At 36.9% G+C, this 12,823-nt stretch overlaps 1 pseudogene; it reads right to left on the reverse strand.

Annotated features, from left to right (window-relative positions):
- The window catches only part of LOC109550857 (large ribosomal subunit protein P1 pseudogene), a 39,268-nt pseudogene that overhangs the window by 14,442 nt on the left and 12,003 nt on the right, over positions 1 to 12,823 (reverse strand).

Raw genomic sequence — 12,823 nt, forward strand, 5'->3', positions numbered from 1 at the left:
TAATCCTAAAATTCAAATGGAACCACAAAAGACCCAGAATCGCCTAAGCAATCCTGAGAAAAATAACAAAGCTGGACGCGTCACCTTCCTTGACTTCAGACTATACTACAAAACTCCAGTAATCAAAACAGCATGATAAACTTCACTGTAGCACTATTTACAATAGCCAAGACATGGAAGCAACCTAAATGTCCATCAAGACATGAATGGAGGGGGCTTCCCTGGTGGCACAGTGGTTAGAAATCCACCTGCCAATGCAGGGGTCACAGGTCCAAGCCCTGGTCCGGGAAGATCCCACATGCTGCAGAGCAACTAAGCCCATGTGCCCACAACTAATGAGCCTGTGCTCTAGAGCCTGTGAGCCACAACTACTGAGCCCGCATGCCACAACTCCTGAAACCCATGCACCGCACCTAGAGCCCATGCTCCGCAACAAGAGAAGCTACCGCAATGAGAAACCTGCATACCACAACGAAGAGTAGCCTCCACTTCCTGCAGCTAGAGAAAGCCCGTGTGCAGCAACGAAGACCCAATGCAGCCAAAAATAAATAAATTTTAAAAAGAGAGAGAGGAATGGATAAAGAAGATATGGTATATATATACAATGGAATATTACTCAGCCATAAAAAAAGAATGAAATAATCCTATTTGCTGCAACATGGATGGACCTCAAGATTATCATACTAAATAAAAGTAGTAAGCCAGACAGGAAAAGGCAAGTATCATATGATATCACTTATATGTGGAATATTAAAAAATAATACAGGGACTTCCCTGGTGGTCCAGTGGTTAAGACTCCATGCTCCCAGTGCAGGGGGTCCAGGTTCAACTCCTGCTCAGGGAACTAGACCCTGCATGCTGCAATGAAGACCTTGCATGCAGCAACAAATATGCTGCACACCGCAACTAAGACCCAGGGCAGCCAATAAATAAATAGATAAATATTGTTTTAAAAAGATACAAATGAACTTATTTACAAAACAGAAGTATACCCACAGATACAGAAAACAAACTTATAGTTACCAAAGGTGAAGTGGGGGAGAGATAAATTAGGAGTTTCGGATTAACATGTACACACTACTATATATAAAACAGATAACCAACACGGGTCTACTGTATAGCACAGGGAACTATACTTAATATTTTGTAATAACCTATAAGGGAAAAGAATCTGAAAGATGTTATATGTATAACTGAATCACTTTGCTCTACACCTGGAACTAACAACATTGTAAATCAACAATTCGTCAGTAAAAAAAAAAACAACAACAAAAACAACAACAACAAAACAGCATGGTATTGGCACAAAAATAGTCATGCAGGTCAATGGAGCAGAAGAGAGTCCAGAAATAAACCTACGCACCTATGGTCAATTAATCTATGATAAAGGAGGCAAGAATATACAATGGAGAAAAGACAGTCTCTTCAACTAGTTGTGCTGGGAAAACTGGACAGCTAAATGTAGGACAATGAGATTAGAACATTTACCTCACAACATATACAGGAAAACTCAAAACGGATCAAGAACCTAAATGTAAGACCGGAAACCATAAACTCCTAGAAGAGAACCTAGGCGAAACATGTTTTGACATAAATCATCACAATATTTTCTTAGATCAGACTCCCAAGGCAAAAGAAATAAAAGCAAAAAAAACCAAATGGGACCTTGTTTAACTTAAAAGCTTTTGTACAGCAAAGGAAACTTTCAAAAAGACAAAAGGACAACCTACAGAGTGGGTGAAAATATTTGCAAGCAATTCAACCAACAAGGGGTTAATATTCCAAAATACACAAACAGCTCATATAAATCAATATGAAAAAACAAACAACCCAATCAAAACATGGGCAGAAGACCTAAATAGACATTTCTCCCAAGAAGACATACAGATGGCCAACAGGCACATGAAAAGATGCTCAACATCACTAATTCTTAGAGAAATGCCAATAAAAACAACAATGAGATATCACCTCACAATGGTCAGAATAGTTATCATCCAAAAGTCTACAAATAAATGCTGGAGAGAGTGTGGAGAAAAGGGAATCCTCCTACAGTGCTGGTTGGAATGTAAATTGGTACAGCCACTATGGAGAACAGTATGGAAGTTCCTCAAAAAACTAAAAATAGGCTACCATCTGATCCAGCAATTCTATCCCTGGTATATATTTGGAAAAAACTAAAAACACTAATCAGAAAAGGTACATGCACCCCAATGTTCACTGCAGCACTATTTACAACAGCCAAGCTATAGAAACAACCCAATTGCCCATGAACAGATGAATGGATAAAGAAGTTATGGTAGAAAACAAATGCTGGAGAGGGTGTGGAGAAAAGGGAACCCTCTTGCACTGTTGGTGGGAATGTAAATTGGTACAGCCACTATGGAGAACAGTATGGAGGTTCCTTAAAAAACTAAAAATAGAACTACCATATGACCCAGCAAGCCCACTACTGGACATATACCCTGAGAAAACCATAATTCAAAAACAGACATGTACCACAATGTTCATTGCAGCACTATTTACAATAGCCAGGACATGGAAGCAACCTAAGTGTCCATCAGCAGATGAATGGATAAAGAAGTTGCGGCACATATATACAATGGAATATTAGTCATCCATGAAAAGAAACGAAACTGAGTTATTTGTAGTAAGGTGGATGGACCTAGAGTCTGTCATACAGAGTGAAGTAAGTCAGAAAGAGAAAAACAAATACCATCTGCTAACACATATATAAGGAATCTAAAAAACAAAAATGGTTCTGATGAACCTAGGGGCAGGACAGGAATAAAGACACAGACGTAGAGAATGGACTTGAGGACATGGGGAGGGGGAAGGGTAAGCTGGGACAAAGTAAGAGAGTAGCACTGACATATATACACTACCAAATGTAAAATAGATAGCTAGTGGAAGCAGCTGCATGGCACAGGGAGATCAGCTCGGGGCTTTGCCACCACCTAGAGGGGTGGGATAAGGAGGGTGGGAGGGAGATGCAAGAGGGAGGGGATATGGGGATATACATATGCATATAGCGGATTTACTTTGTTATACAGCAGAAACTAACACAACACTGTAAAGTAATTATACTCCAATAAAGATGTTTAAAAAAAGAAAATGTTATGGTAGAGATTGGTTCAAGATGGTGTAGTAGAAGGACGTGTGCTCACTCCCTCTTGCGAGAGAAGTGGAATCACAACTAACTGCTGAACAGTTATCAACAGAAAAACACTGGAACTCACCATAAAAGATACCCCACATCCAAAGACAAAGGAGAAGCCTCAATGAGATGGTACAAGGGGTGCAATCACAATAAAATCAAATCCCATAACTACTGGGTGGGTGACTCACAAACTGGAGAACAATTATGCCACAGAAGTCCACCCACTGGGGTGAAGGTTCTGAGCCCTACAGAGGGTTTCCCAACCTGGGGGTCTGGAAATGGGAGGAGAAATCCCCAGAAATCAGACTCTGAAGGCCAGTGGAATTTGATGGCAGGACATCAACAGGACTGGGGGAAACAGAGACTCCACTCTTGGAGGGCACACACAAAGTAGGACCCAGGGGGAAGGATCAGTGACCCTATAGAGACTGAACCAGACCTACGTGCTAGTGTTGGAGGGTCTCCTGCAGAGGCAGGGGGTGGCTGTGGCTCACCACAGGGACAAGGACACTGGCAGCAGAAGTTCTGGGAAGTACTCATTGGCGGGAGCCCTCCCGGAGTAGAGTCCACACACCATTAGCCCCACCAAACAGCCTGTAGGTTCCAGTGCTGGGTTGCCTCAGGGCAAACAACCAAAAGGGAGGGAACTCAGCCCCACCCACCAGCAGAGAAGTGGCTTAAAGTTTTACTAAGTTCTGCCCACCAGAGCAACACCCAGGTCTACACACCAACAAGTCCCTCCCATCAGGAAGCTTGCACAAGCTTCTTAGCCTCATCCACCAGAAGGCAGACAGGAGAAACAAGAAGAACTACAATCCTGCAGCCTGCAGAATGAAAACCATAATCACAGAAAGAAAGACAAAATGAAAAGGCAGAGGACTATGTCCCAGATGAAGGAACAAGATAAAACCCCTGAAAACAACAAAATGAAGTGGAGATAGGCAAACTTCCAGAAAACAAAATTCAGAATAATGACAGTGAAGATGATCCAGGACCTCAGAAAAAGAATGCAGGCAAAGATTGAGAAGATGCAGGAAACGGTTCACAAAGACCAAGAAGAATTAAAGAAAAAACAGAGATGAACAATACAATAAGTGAAATGAAAAATACACTGGAAGGAATCAGTAGCAGAATAACTGAGGCAGAAGGATAAGTGACCTGGAAGACAGAATGGAAATCACTGCCACAGAACAAAGAAAAAACAATGAAAAGAAATGAAAACAGCCTAAGAGACATCTGGGACAACACTAAACACACCAACATTCACATTATAGGGGTCACAGAAGGAGAAGTGAGAGAGAAAGGACCCAAGAAAATATTTGAAGAGATTATAGTCAAAAACTTCCCTAACATGGCAAAGGAAATAGCCACCCAAGTCCAGGAAGCAGAGAGTCCCCTACAGTATAAAACCAAGGAGAAACACACCAAGACACATAGTAATCAAATTGATAAATAAAAGACAAAGAAAAATTATTAAAAGCAACAAGAGAAAAACGACAAACAACATACAAGGGAACTCCCATAAGGTTAACAGCTGATTTCTCAGCAGAAACTCTATAAGCCAGAAGGGAGTGGCAAGATATATTTAAAGTGATGAAAGGGAAGAACCTACAACCAAGATTACTCTACCCAGCAAGGATCTCATTCAGATTCAGCAGAAAAATCAAAAGCTTTACAAACAAAAACTAAGAGAATTCAGCACTACCAAACCAGCTCTACAACAAATGCTAAAGGAATTTCTCTAAGTGGGAAACACAAAGAGAAGAAAAAGACCTACAAAAACAAACCCAAAACAATTAAGAAAATGGTAATAGGTACATATCGATAATTACCTTAAATGTAAATGGATTAAATGCTCCAACCAAAAGACACAGACTTGCTGAATGGATACAAAAACAAGACCCATATATATGCTGTCTACAAGAGACTTACTTCAGACCTAGGGACACATACAGACTGAAAGGGAGGGGATGGAAAAAGATATTCCATGCAAATGGAAATCAAAAGAAAGCTGGAGTAGCAATACTCATATCAGATAAAATAGACTTTAAAATAAAGAATGTTACAAGAGACAAGGAAGGACACTACATAATGATCAAGGGATCAATCCAAGAAGAAGATATAACAATTGTAAATATTTATGCACCCAACATAGGAGCACCTCAATACATAAGGCAAATGCTAACAGCTATAAAAGAGGAAATCAACAGTAATAAAATAATAGTGGGGGACTTTAACCCTCACTTACACCAATGGGCAGATCATCCAGACAGAAAATTAATAAGGAAACACAAACTTTAAATGACATAACAGACCAGATAGATTTAATTGATATTTATGGGACATTCTATCCGAAAACAGCAGATTACACTTTCTTCTCAAGTGCACATGAAACATTCTCCAGGATAAATCACATCTTGGGTCACAAATCAAGCCTTGGTAAATTTAAGAAAATTGAAATTGTATCAAACATCTTTTCTGACCACAATGCTATGAGATTAGAAATAAATTACAGGGAAAAAAAAGTAAAAACACAAACACATGCAGGCTACATGATACGCTACTAAATATCCAAGAGATCACTGAAGAAATCAAAGAGGAAATAAATACCTAGAGACAAATGACAATGAAAACACGACAATCCAAAACCTATGGGATGCAGCAAAAGCAGTTCTAAGAGGAAAGTTTATAGCAATACAATCCTACCTCAAGAAACAAGAAACACCTCAAATAAACAATCTAACCTTACACCTAAAGGAACTAGAGAAAGAAGAACAAACAAAACCCAAAGTTAGTCGAAGGAAAGAAATCATAAAGATCAGAGCAGAAATAAATGAAATAGAAACAAAACAATAGCAAAGATCAATAAAACTAAAAGCTGGTACTTTGAGAAGATAAACAAAATTGATAAAATTTTAGCCAGACTTATTAAGAAAAAGAGGGAGAGGAGTCAAATCAACAAAATTAGAAATGAACAAGAGGAAGTTACAACAGACACCACAGAAATACAAAGCATCATAAGAGACTACTACAAGCAACTCTATGCCAATAAAATGGACAACCTGGAAGAAATGGACAAATACTTAGAAAGGTATAACCTTCCAAAACCAGGAAGAAATAGAAAATATGAACAGACCAATCACAAGTAACGAAATTGAAACTGTGATTAAAAATCTTCCAACAAACAGAAGTCCAGGACCAGATGGCTTCATAGGTGAATTCTATAACACATTTAGAGAAGAGCTAACACCCATCCTTCTCAAACTCTTCCAGAAAACTGCAGAGGAAGGAACACTCCCAAACTCATTCTACGAGGCTACCATCACCCTGATACCAAAACCAGACAAAGATACTACAAAAAAAGAAAATTACAGACCAATATCACTGATGAATATAGATGCAAAAATCCTCAACAAAATACAAGCAAACAGAATTCAACAACACATTAAAAGGATCATACACCATGATCAATTGGGATTTATCCCAAGGATGCAAGTATTCTGCAATATACACAAATCAATCAATATGATACACCATATTAACAAATTGAAGAATAAAAACCATATGATCATCTCAATAGATGCAGAAAAAGCTTTTCACAAAATTCAACACACATTTATGATAAAAACTCTCCAGAGGGACTTCACTGGTGGTGCAGTGCTTAAGAATCTGCCTGCCAATGAAAGGGACATGGGTCCGAGCCCCGGTCCGGGAAGATCCCACATACCATGGAGCAACTAAGCCCATGTGCCACAACTACTGAGCCTGAGTGCCACAACTACTGAAGCCTATGTGCTTAGAGCCCGTGCTCTGCAACAAGAGAAGCCACTGCAATGAAAAGCCCGTGCACCACAACAAAGAGTAGCCCCTGCTTGCCACAGCTAGAGAAAGCCCACACGCAGCAATGAAGACCCAATGCAGCCATAAATAAATAACCAAATAATTTTATTTATTTATTTATTTAAAAAAAGAGTCTCCAGAAATTGGACGTAGAGGGAACCTACCTGAACATAATAAAGGCCATATATGACAAACCCACAGCAAACATCATTCTCTATGGTAAAAAACTGAAAGCATTTCCTCTAAGATCAGCAACAAGACAAGGATGTCCACTCTCACCACTATTATTCAGCATAGTTTTGGAAGTCCTAGCCATAGCAATCAGAAAAGGAAATGAAATAAAAGGAATCCAAATCAGAAAAGAAGAAGTAAAACTGTCACTGTTTGCAGATGACATGATACTATACATAGAGAATCCTAAACATGCCACCAGGAAACTACTAGAGGTAATCAATGAATTTGGTAAAGTTGCAGGATACAAAATTAATGCACAGAAATCTCCTGCATTCCTATACACTAACAATGAAAGATCAGAAAGAGAAATTAAGGAAACAATCCCATTCACTATTGCAAGAAAAAGAATAAAATACCTAGGAATAAACCTACCTAAGGAGGTAAAAGACCTGTACTCAGAAAACTATAAGACACTGATGAAAGAAATCAGAGATGATACAAACAAATGGAGAGATATACCATGTTCTTGGATTGGAAGAATATTGTGAAAATGACTATACTGCCTAAAGCAATCTACAAATTCAATGCAATCCCTATCAAATTACCAATGGTATTTTTCACAGAACTACAACAAAAAAATCTTAAGCTTTGTATGGCAACACAAAAGACCCCAAACAGCCAAAGCAATCTTGAGGGAAAAAGTCTGAGCTGGAGGAATCAGGCTCCCCAATTTCAGACTATACTACAAAGCTACAATAATCAAGACAGTATGGTACTGGCACAAAAACAGAAATACAGATCAATGGAACAGGATAGAAAGCCCAGAGATAAACCCATGTACCTATGGTCAACTAATCTATGACAAACGAGGCAATGATATACAATGGAGAAAAGACAGTCTCTTCAATAAGTGGTGCTGGGAAAACTGGACAGCTACATGTAAAAGAATGAAATTAGAACACTCCCTAGACCATACACACAAAGAAAACCTCAAAATGGATTAAAGACCTAAATGTAAGATTGGACACTATAAAACTCTTAGAGGAAAACATAGGAAGAACACTCTTTGATATAAATCACAGCAAGATCTTTTTTGACCCACCTCCTAGAATGGAAATAAAAACAAAAATAAACAAATGGGACCTAATGAAACTTAAAAGCTTTTGCACAGCAAAGGAAGCTATAAACAAAATGAAAAGACAACCCTCAGAAAGGGAGAAAATATTTGCAAATGAATCAATGGATAAAGGATTAACCTCCAAAATATATAAACAGCTCATGTAGCTCAATATCAAAACAACAACCCAGTCAAAAAATGGGCAGAAGACCTAAATAGACATTTCTCCAAAGAAGACATACAGATGGCCAACAAACACATGAAAAAATGCTCAACATCACTAATTATTAGAGAAGAGCAAATCAAAACTACAATGAGGTATCACCTCACACCTGTTAGAATGGGCATCATCAGAAAATCTACAAACAATAAATGCTGGAGAGTGTGGAGAAAAGGCAACCCTCTTGCACTGTTGGTGGGAATGTAAATTGATACAGCCACTATGGAGAACATTGTGGAGGTTCCTTAAAAAACTAAAACTAGAATTACTGTATGACCCAGCAATTGCACAACTGGGGATATACCCAGAGAAAACCATAATTCAAAAACACACATGCACCCCAATATTTATTGCAGCACTATTACGATAGCCAGGACATGGAAACAACCAAGATGTCCATCAACAGAGGAATGAATAAAGAAGATGTGGTACATATATACAGTGGAATATTACTCAGCCATACAAAGGAATGAAATTGGGTCATTTGTACAGATGTGGATGGACCTGGAGACTGTCATACAGAGTGACGTAAGTCAGAAAGAAAAAAACCAAATATTGTATATTAACACATATATGTGGAATCTAGAAAAATGGTACAGATGAACCGGTTTGAAGGCAAAAATAGAGACACAGATGTAGAGAAAAAATGTATGGACACCAAGGGGGAAGGGTGGGGGAGAGATGAATTGGGAGATTGGGATTCACATATATACATTAATATGTATAAAATAGGTAACTCATAAGAGCCTGCTGTATAGAAAAACAAATAAAATTCAAAAAAACCCAAAAACCTGCTGTATAGCACAGGGAACTCCACTTCACTGTACAGTAGAAACTAACACAACATTGTAAAACAACTATACTCTAATAGAAAAAAAAGTTATGCTATATATACACAATAGAATACTTTTCAGCCATAAAAACGTATGAAATTCTGCCATTTGCAGCAACATGGATGGACCTAGGGAATATTATGCTTAGGGAAGTAAGTCAGAGAGTGAAAGACAAATACTCTATGATACCACTTATATGTGGAATCTAAAAAATAAAAGGAGAAACTAGTGTATATGTAAAACAGAGACTGACTCACAGATAAAGCAAAAAAAAAAAAAAAAAAAAAACTAGAGGGTACCAAAGGGGAGAGGAAAGAGGGAGGGGCAAATTAGGAGTATGGGATTAAGAGATACAAACTACTATGCATAAAATAGATAAGCAATAAGGATATATTGTATACACAGGAGATTATAGCCATTATCTTGTAATAAACTTTAATGGAGTATAATCTGCAAAAATACTGAAGCACTATGCTGTACACCTGAAACGAGTATGATACTGTGAATGAATTATACAAATAAATAAATAACAAGGCATAATAAATAAAACAATAAATGAATCATATTACATGGATCAATTTAATGAAAAACAAATGAATACTAATCATTATGAAATAGATAATTTGAATAGCCCTATATATTAAGGAAATTGAATTCATAATTTAAAGTCTCCCCCAAATACAATCTATAGGCTCAGATAATTTTGGTAGAGAATTCTACTGAACTTTTTTTTTTCCTTTCATTTTAGCTTTCCACAGGATCAGTTGAACTGCCAAACATTTAAAGAACCAACTCCAATTCTAGACAATCTCTTCAAGAAGCATAGGATCACTTATGAAGCCAGTAAGAACTTTATACCAAATGCCAGTATTCATTCTATGAAGCCAGTATTGACATGACACCAAAACCAGACAGTCCAAAAAAGAAAACTACCAACAAATATTTCTCATGAATATAGATGCAAACTCCTTAGCAAAATACTAATAGAATTTAGCAGCATATAAAGAATTACTATTAACCATGACAAGTAGGGTTCATTCAATACATGCAAGGCTGGTTCAATATTTGAAAATCAATGTAATCTGCCATATTAACAGACTAGAAAATTACTTGATCATATCAATTGATGTAGAAAATGTATTTGACAAAATTCAAAACCCATTCATGATTTAAAAAAAAAAAACTTTCTGAAGCTAGGAATGATTGGGTAGCTTCTTCAACTTGATAAAGAGTATCTACAACAAATCTACAGTTATCATCATAGGTAATGGTGAATGACTGAATGCTTTACCCATAAGACTGGGAACAAGGCAAGGATGTTCACTCTCACCACTGCTACTCAACATAACTCCGTAAGTTCTACGCAGTGAAGTAAGGCACAATAGGGATTTAAACATTTACAGCTCAGAAAGGAGTGCCTAAAACTGTCTCTTTTTGCAGATGATGTGATGATTTATGTAGAAAATCCCACAGAATCTACTACAGATGAACTTCTAGAAATAAGTGATTTTAGCAATGTCATAAGATACTAGATCAACTTGCAAAATCAGTTGTATTTCTATTACTAGAAATGAACACGTGGAAACAAAAATACAATACCATTTACAACTGTGTCAAGAATTAAATACATAGGTGCAAATCAAACAAAACAAGTACAGAACTTATAAGCAGATAAGTACAAAACACTGATAAGAAATTTAAGATCTAAATAAATAGGTATTCCTTGTTAAGAGATTGGAAATTCAACATAGTCAAATGTCAGTTCTCCCCTAACTGATATACAGGTTTAATGCAATTCCTATCAAAATCTCAGCAAGGTTTTTAATACAATATTCTAAAATTTATGTGGAGAGACAAACAGCAGTAGCTAATACAATTCTGAAAAAGAAGAATAAAGTGGTAAGACACCCTCTACCCAGTTTTAAGGCTAATTACATAGCTATAGTACTCTACTGTATGATATTGGCAGGGGTTGGGTATAAAGTCAATGCAACAGAACAGAGGATAAAGAAATAGCCCTACATGAGTATGGAAAATGGATTTTTGACAAAGATGTAACTCAGTACAATGGAAGATGGATAGTCTTTTCAACAAATGGTGCTGGAACAATTGAATATCCATAGGCAAAATAATCTACCTAAAAATTACACCATATACAAAATTTAGCTTACAATAGATAATAAATTGTAAAAGTATAAAACTTTTAGAAGATAAAACAGAAAATATTTCTGACCTAATTGGTGGTGACACGTTACACATGACACCAAAAGCATGATCATAAAAGAAATAAGGGATAAATTAGACTTTATCAAAATATAAAACTTTTGCTCGGCTAAAACCTTGTTAAGCAGATGAAAAGACAGGCTACAGACTGGAAGAAAGTATTTGCATGTCCAACCAGAAATCCAACAAATCCCAATAATCTAACAGAGAACTCATAAATAGAATATATAATGCGCCCAAAACTCAGCAGTTAAAAACAACAACAACAACATTATATTTAGAAGATGGGCAAAAGGCATGAAGAGATATTTCACCAAAGAGAATTTATGGATGGCAAATGAGTACATGAAATGATATTCGGTGTCACCAGCTATTAACTAAAAGCAAAATTAAAACCACAATGAGAAACCACCACATGCCTATTAGAAAATCCAAAATTGAAAATAACAACAATACTATAAATTCTGACAAGGATGTTGAGAAACAGATCTCTTGCATATTCCTGGTGGGAATGTAATATGGTACAGCCACTGTGGAAAAATAGTTTGGCAATTCTTTAAAAAATAAATGGCGGGGGTGGGGAGTAAATTAAGAGTTTGGGATTAACAAATACATACTATATGAAACAGATAAGCAAGGACCTACTGTATAGCACAGGGAACTATATTCAGTATCTTGTACTAACCCATAGTGGAGAGGAATCTGAAAGAGAATATATATATGTACACACACAAACTGAATCACTTTGGTGTACACCTGAAACTAACACAGCACTGTAAATCAACTATACTTCATTTTAAAATACATATATATATATATATATATATATATATATATATATATAAACTTACCGTATAACTCAGCAGTTGTACTCCTGGACATTTATCCCAGAGAAATGAAAGAATTTGCCCACATAGCATTGCGTGCCTGATTGTTCATAGCAGCTTTATCTGTAGTAGCCTAAAATGGAAACAACAAAAATGGTTCTCCATACCATGTAATACTACTTAGCATTAAAAAGGAATAAATTATTGATACATGTAACAATTTAGATAGATCTCAAGAACATTATGTTTAGTTCTGGAAGCCAATCTCTATGGGTCATGTACTACACAATTCCATTTATATAACATCCTTGAAATGATGAAATTATAGAGATGTGAAACATTAATGGTTTCCAGGGATTAGGGATGGTGGGGTGGGGTGCAGGTGTGACTTATAAAGGGGTACAGAAACATCTTTGTGGGGGTGGAATAGTT

This window comes from Tursiops truncatus, chromosome 19 (genome assembly GCF_011762595.2).
Source record: "Tursiops truncatus isolate mTurTru1 chromosome 19, mTurTru1.mat.Y, whole genome shotgun sequence".
NCBI classification, from domain to species: Eukaryota; Metazoa; Chordata; class Mammalia; order Artiodactyla; family Delphinidae; genus Tursiops; species Tursiops truncatus.